The sequence below is a fragment of the Mus pahari genome, chromosome 12 (genome assembly GCF_900095145.1).
Source record: "Mus pahari chromosome 12, PAHARI_EIJ_v1.1, whole genome shotgun sequence".
NCBI classification, from domain to species: Eukaryota; Metazoa; Chordata; class Mammalia; order Rodentia; family Muridae; genus Mus; species Mus pahari.
In genome coordinates this window covers 28530266-28535851 of record NC_034601.1, presented here as the reverse complement: position 1 = coordinate 28535851, position 5586 = coordinate 28530266, and positions in this window count along the sequence as shown.

Genomic DNA, 5586 nt, shown 5'->3' with positions numbered 1-5586 from the left:
AAAAAAAAAAAAAAAGAAAGAAAGAAAGAAAAGAAAAGAAAAGAAAAGAAAAGAAAAGAAAAGAAAAGAAAAGAAAAGAAAAGAAAAGAAGTGCCAGCTAGTTAGGCATATTGAAAAATTAAGGTGCATGTGTCTTTCATCGGGAAGCCAAAGCTCTTGGGCATGGGTGCAGTGCGTAAGCAAACTACTGGAAGCCAAAGTGGACTAACTATTCACCGCTACAGTAGATAGCTAAGCAGGCTAGGAAAACATGCATGCTGGTGAGAAATCATTGAGATTGACATGATCTCATCAGTTAAATCGGGGCAGGCTCTTTTGAGGATCCGAAGGACAGGGTGGAGAGGGGAGTCTTAACTTTGTAGAGAGAAAACAGTGTTTCGTAGCATGAAGAGCCATGACCAAGCACTGGCAATCATCAGGAAAGAAGACGGTGGGAGGCCTTTGTTGAGGTAAAACTTTCCATCCCAAATATGCCCCGGCAATGAAAACACAACACAATTAATATGAATACATGCTGTGAGCCTAGATTGGGCAGATCTACCACTACATTACCATCTTCCACATCTATGAGACCCCTTAAAACTTGCGGTTTCTCTAGGCCATGTGCTTCTACTCCACTTTTCTTCTTCCACCTCCTCTGGGTCCTCTCCCTCTCCCACCTTCTGCTCCACTTTCCCTTTTATCTGCCCAATCATCAGCTCTCCTTTATTTTACAAATTAAGGTGGGAAGCAGGTTTACAGGAAATCACCTGAGTGCTGACTCATTCCTTGTCCACAACCACTCACAGGAGAATGGAATTAACATCAAATATAATTAGCCCCAGGGCTAGCCACAACCTTTCCCCCTTTCTGTCCAATTAAAAGACTATTTTATCTCAGATATAATTTAGCATAACTATTACTATTTTGTAATTTATAATGTACAAGAGACCTAACACCCAGTCCATCATCTTTGTTAATTAAACAGAACCTCTGTCCTCTATCCTTACTTAAAAGACTATAGTTCTTCACCTGACTGTGTCTTGGCTTTAGATTGGATGCCATCTGAAAACCATCCTCTCAAATCTGTTCCTCTCCAAGTAAAAAGCCTGGGTTGGCTGGGAGACCATGTAGTTTTTCAACCCCCTCAGAAATCCAAGACCGACTGGTATTAATTGAAAATATATAGGAAGCCTAACACACCTTCCAAAACTTAGCCAATTTATAGAAACCACTGACCACCTGGACAGTCCCTTACTTCGACACGTTGGAGCATCGGTCTTCGGCCGACTGGTCAGGGTCCTCTGACAGACTTAGAGAAACAGGAATGTTAAGGACTAGCCTGCTCTGTCTCGGCAGAATCAAGCTGTCCTAGCCTGTAATTGTGTCCTTTCTTTGGACAGTACTATGTCTGTAGATGAAATGAGGCAATTCTTGCCTAGTGGCTGTTTCGCCACAACTGGAGTAACTCAAAGATGCTCAGTTTCTTGTTTGAATCCAAGACAGGGAAAGCTGTCAGGAGCAGTCTGGTCTCAACAACAAGTGAATAACATTAAATGTCACATTCTGTGGACTTCTGACGTTTTTGAAAAACAACTATCTATGTAAAATAATCTAGACTGTTCTCTGTTACCTACTCTCAGCCATTTCTAATCAAAATAATTGAAAACCCCCTAACAATAAACTCAGAGCCATGAATTTCCTATTTGGCCCTTAACTCACAGGCTTAAACATCTCAGATCTGTTTATAATAACAGCAATGGAAGAACTGGATCCAAGCCCTGTACTTCAAAATTTTTAATACCAAAGACAATGTATAATAACCACCCCCAGCCCCAAAGCTTAGGGAAGTGGGACAAAGACTTTTCTAACTTCTTCAAGCTGAATATGGGCATTGAGATCATTTGAAGGGAGGGGGGAGGGTAGAGAAATGGGGGAGTTGGTTGGCCTTAAGAAGGCCACACCAATGGTTGTATTAGTCTCTGATGTCTGTGTCCTGACTGGATCTAGATGAAAAACCAAGACATCAGGAGTTCAGGCAGGTCAGCTCGGCATGCCTGATGATGAAATTCACCAAGGCTGTATTGTATATTCTATAATACATACATCTCAAAACAAAATTTTAGTATCATCAAAATAACCTTTTTGTTTGATTCTCTGGAATCTAGTTCTTCAGAGGGTCTTCCTCTATCAAACCAGATCCATATAACTCTGGACGGTGTAAACACCTTAATCACTTTTTCCAAAAAACACAAACACAAAACCTTTTCCCCAAATCAGCATATCCTTCAGCCGGTAACCAGGAAAACTCGTAGCTTGCCCTCTGTCCCAGAGGAACAATAAAACAACCACAATACTCAAAATCACACACATTTTAGCCTATTTAGGCTTTTCTAATTTGTCATGTCAGGATATTAACCCAAAATTCCTGTGGAGCCCATGTTAGACAGAATATGAGTCTCCTGCAGACTTTATTATACCATCTTTAAAACAATTGATTCACACTTCTATTTCTTTTCCTATCCTTTTCCTCTCTTTTCCCTCTCCTTTCCTTTTCCCCTCTCTTATCCTTTCCTTTTCCCTCTTCTCTTTCCTTTCCCCTTTCCTTTTTCCTCTTCCCTGTCCTTTCCATACCTGCTTCTAAGAGGCAGCTTGTCAAAACAGAATTTAAACCCAAAATTCACATGGAGCCCACGTTAGACAGAATATGAGTATACTGTAAGAATTATTAGAGCAATATATCTTTATACCATCTTTAAAGCAATTAATTCAAACTTCCACTAATATCCGCCAATAGGAAGCAGATAGTTTATAATTAATAAGCTCTGCCTAGAGCAGCCATCCTGTCTCTGGTGCTCTCTACCTGGAGCCACAGACATGTATTTAATTAATACCTATTATAATATCTATCTGTTATGCTTTCTACCTGGAGCCACAGACATCTATTAATTAAACCTGTTCATAGCAGGCGATTATCACTGCTCTCTCTACTTGGAGTCAGTGACTAATTTTCCCTATTTAGTTCCAAACCTTTATCTCAGGTTAGTTGAATTCAAACCAGTATGTTGGGTGCCATTTTGTTGCCTTAAAACTCTCCATCCCAAATATGCCCCGGCAATGAAAACACAACACAATTAATATGAATACATGCTGTGCACCTAGATTGGGCAGATTACCACTACACTACCATCTTCCACATCTATGAGACCCCTTAGAACTTGCGGTTTCTCCAGGCCACGTCCTTCTGCTCCACTTTTCTTCTTCCATCTCCTCTGTGTCCTCTCCCTCTTCCATTTTCTCCTTCTTCCCTCTCTCAACTTCAGCTCCACCTTCCCTCTTATCTGCCCAATCATCAGCTCTTCTTTATTTTACAAATTAAGGTGGGAAGCAGGTTTACAGGAAATCACCTGAGTGAGTGCTCACTCATTCCTTGTTCGAAGTCACTCACAGGAGACTGGAATTAATGTCAAATATAATTAGCCCCAAGGGTAGCCACAACAGGCCTTCCTCCGGGAGGGTGTTACCAGGCAGCAGACAACTATAGGACCAAGGTAAGGGGCACAGCCGGTCCCGACTCAGCTGAGAAACTTCGGAAAGGCTTCCACATGGCACATCTAGAGCAAGGACTACAGTCGACAAGTGTGAATGTGCAGAAACTCGCAGGAACCCAGGTAAGCCTGGGTTGGCCTGGACTATGGTTGTGGTAAAGGGAAGGAGGATTTCAAAGGATCAAAGTAGCATTCACAAGCCTGCCCCCGCCATGAGCTGACATTCTGACTGACTAAAGGATACAGAGCACATTGAACCAAATCCAGCATGGAGCAAAGTGGTTCCTACCCAGGAGCCAGGGGGTTGCTTCTTCTTTTGTCCCCTTGCATCCGGGAAAGGGCCAGGGCCAACGGGACATAGACGGAGGTCTGGCCCTCCTGCTCCTGCTGCAGCGTGGTTTGTCCTGGCCTGAGGCTCCGTCCCTTTTCACACCAAGGTTTGGGAAACAGGCCCGACATGTTTTAAGAAGATCCTTCATAGCCGGGCGTGGTGGCGCACGCCTTTAATCCCAGCACTCGGGAGGCAGAGGCAGGCGGATTTCTGAGTTCGAGGCCAGCCTGGTCTACAAAGTGAGTTCCAGGACAGCCAGGGCTACACAGAGAAACCCTGTCTCAAAAAAACAAAAAACAAAAAACAAACAAACAAAAAAAAGATCCTTCATTTCCCAGTAACCTCTGAATCTTTGTTTCCTCACTGTGAAGTTCAGGCTGGCCTTGAACTCAAAATGGCTAGCAGCAGCCTCAAGAAGGCTGGGATTACAGGTGTATTCCACAGCTAGCTGACCCTAGCTTGTCCTTGGGGAATCCTGTTTAGAAGACTGCATCATGTGCTGAATTCTAGCATTTTTTTTTTTCTACCTAATCATGGCCTCATCGAAATGCCACTTTGGATGAATTCAAACAGCACCTTTAACACCTTCTCTACCATGAAAAATGTGTACTCACCACTTACACACCGGTGTTTATGGGAGGCAGCTTGAGTGAGGCTATGAACCTCTGAGAAGCTTACAAATTACCCCCATGGGTCCCTGATCTTCCCTCAGGGAGAGGTTAATAGTTGCATTTTTTTAAACTATCATTACTTAAAAACACACAAATAACCTTAATGAAGCAGGGCATCCTATAGCTTCCCTCAGCTCTTTAGCATGTACTTGGCACATCACATGTATGGCGGAGCCACAAGATGATAACAAAGGACTAGCAAGGGTAGGGTGGGAGTTAAATGATGAATCAACTTAAAAATTAGAAAAAGGAAACAAAACAAAACAAAACACTTCCAAACAGATGTATGTGAGAAATTTCAGATATCCACTCCTATTTACTTATTCACTTACTTTAATAGTCTTTCTGCTTGTTTCTTCTATGTTGCTACAAGAAGCAAGTTGGGGAGGAAAGGGTTTACTCAGCTTACACTTCCACATTGCTGTTCATCACCAAAGAAATTCAGGACAGGAACTCAAGCAGGTCAGGAAGCAGGAGCTGATGCAGAGGCCATGGAGAGATGCTACTGGCTTGCTTCTTGGTCATGATGTTTTGTACAGGAATAGAAACCCTAAGACAAATTGGTACCAGGATAGTGGGGTACTCCTGTGACAACCTGACTATGTTTTGGGGAGGACTGTGGAAGGACTTTGGAAGTTTAAGGTAGAAGAGCCATTGGGAATTTTAAGAGCTTTGTAGGAGCTTGGAAGATAATGTTGAGAACAGTGCAGAAGATGGAGGCCTGGCTTGTGAAATTTCAGAGGGAGGATTGAAGACTCTTATCAGGGTCATTGCTGTTTTGATTGTGAAGGTTCTGTAGTTTTGGTTAGCTGGGGCTGAAGAATCAGCTGTGATTAACAAGATACCAGAACTACTAAAGCGAAACCTTTACATTATTGGGACTATTGATGCTGGAGCTAAGAAATTAGCGGTGATTAAGAAGAGACCTGGGCGCCAGACATGGTGGCGCACGCTTTTACTCCCAGCACCCGGGAGGCAGAGGCAGGCGGATTTCTGAGTTCAAGGCCAGCCTGGTCTACAGAGTGAGTTCCAGGACAGCCAGGGCTATACAGAGAAA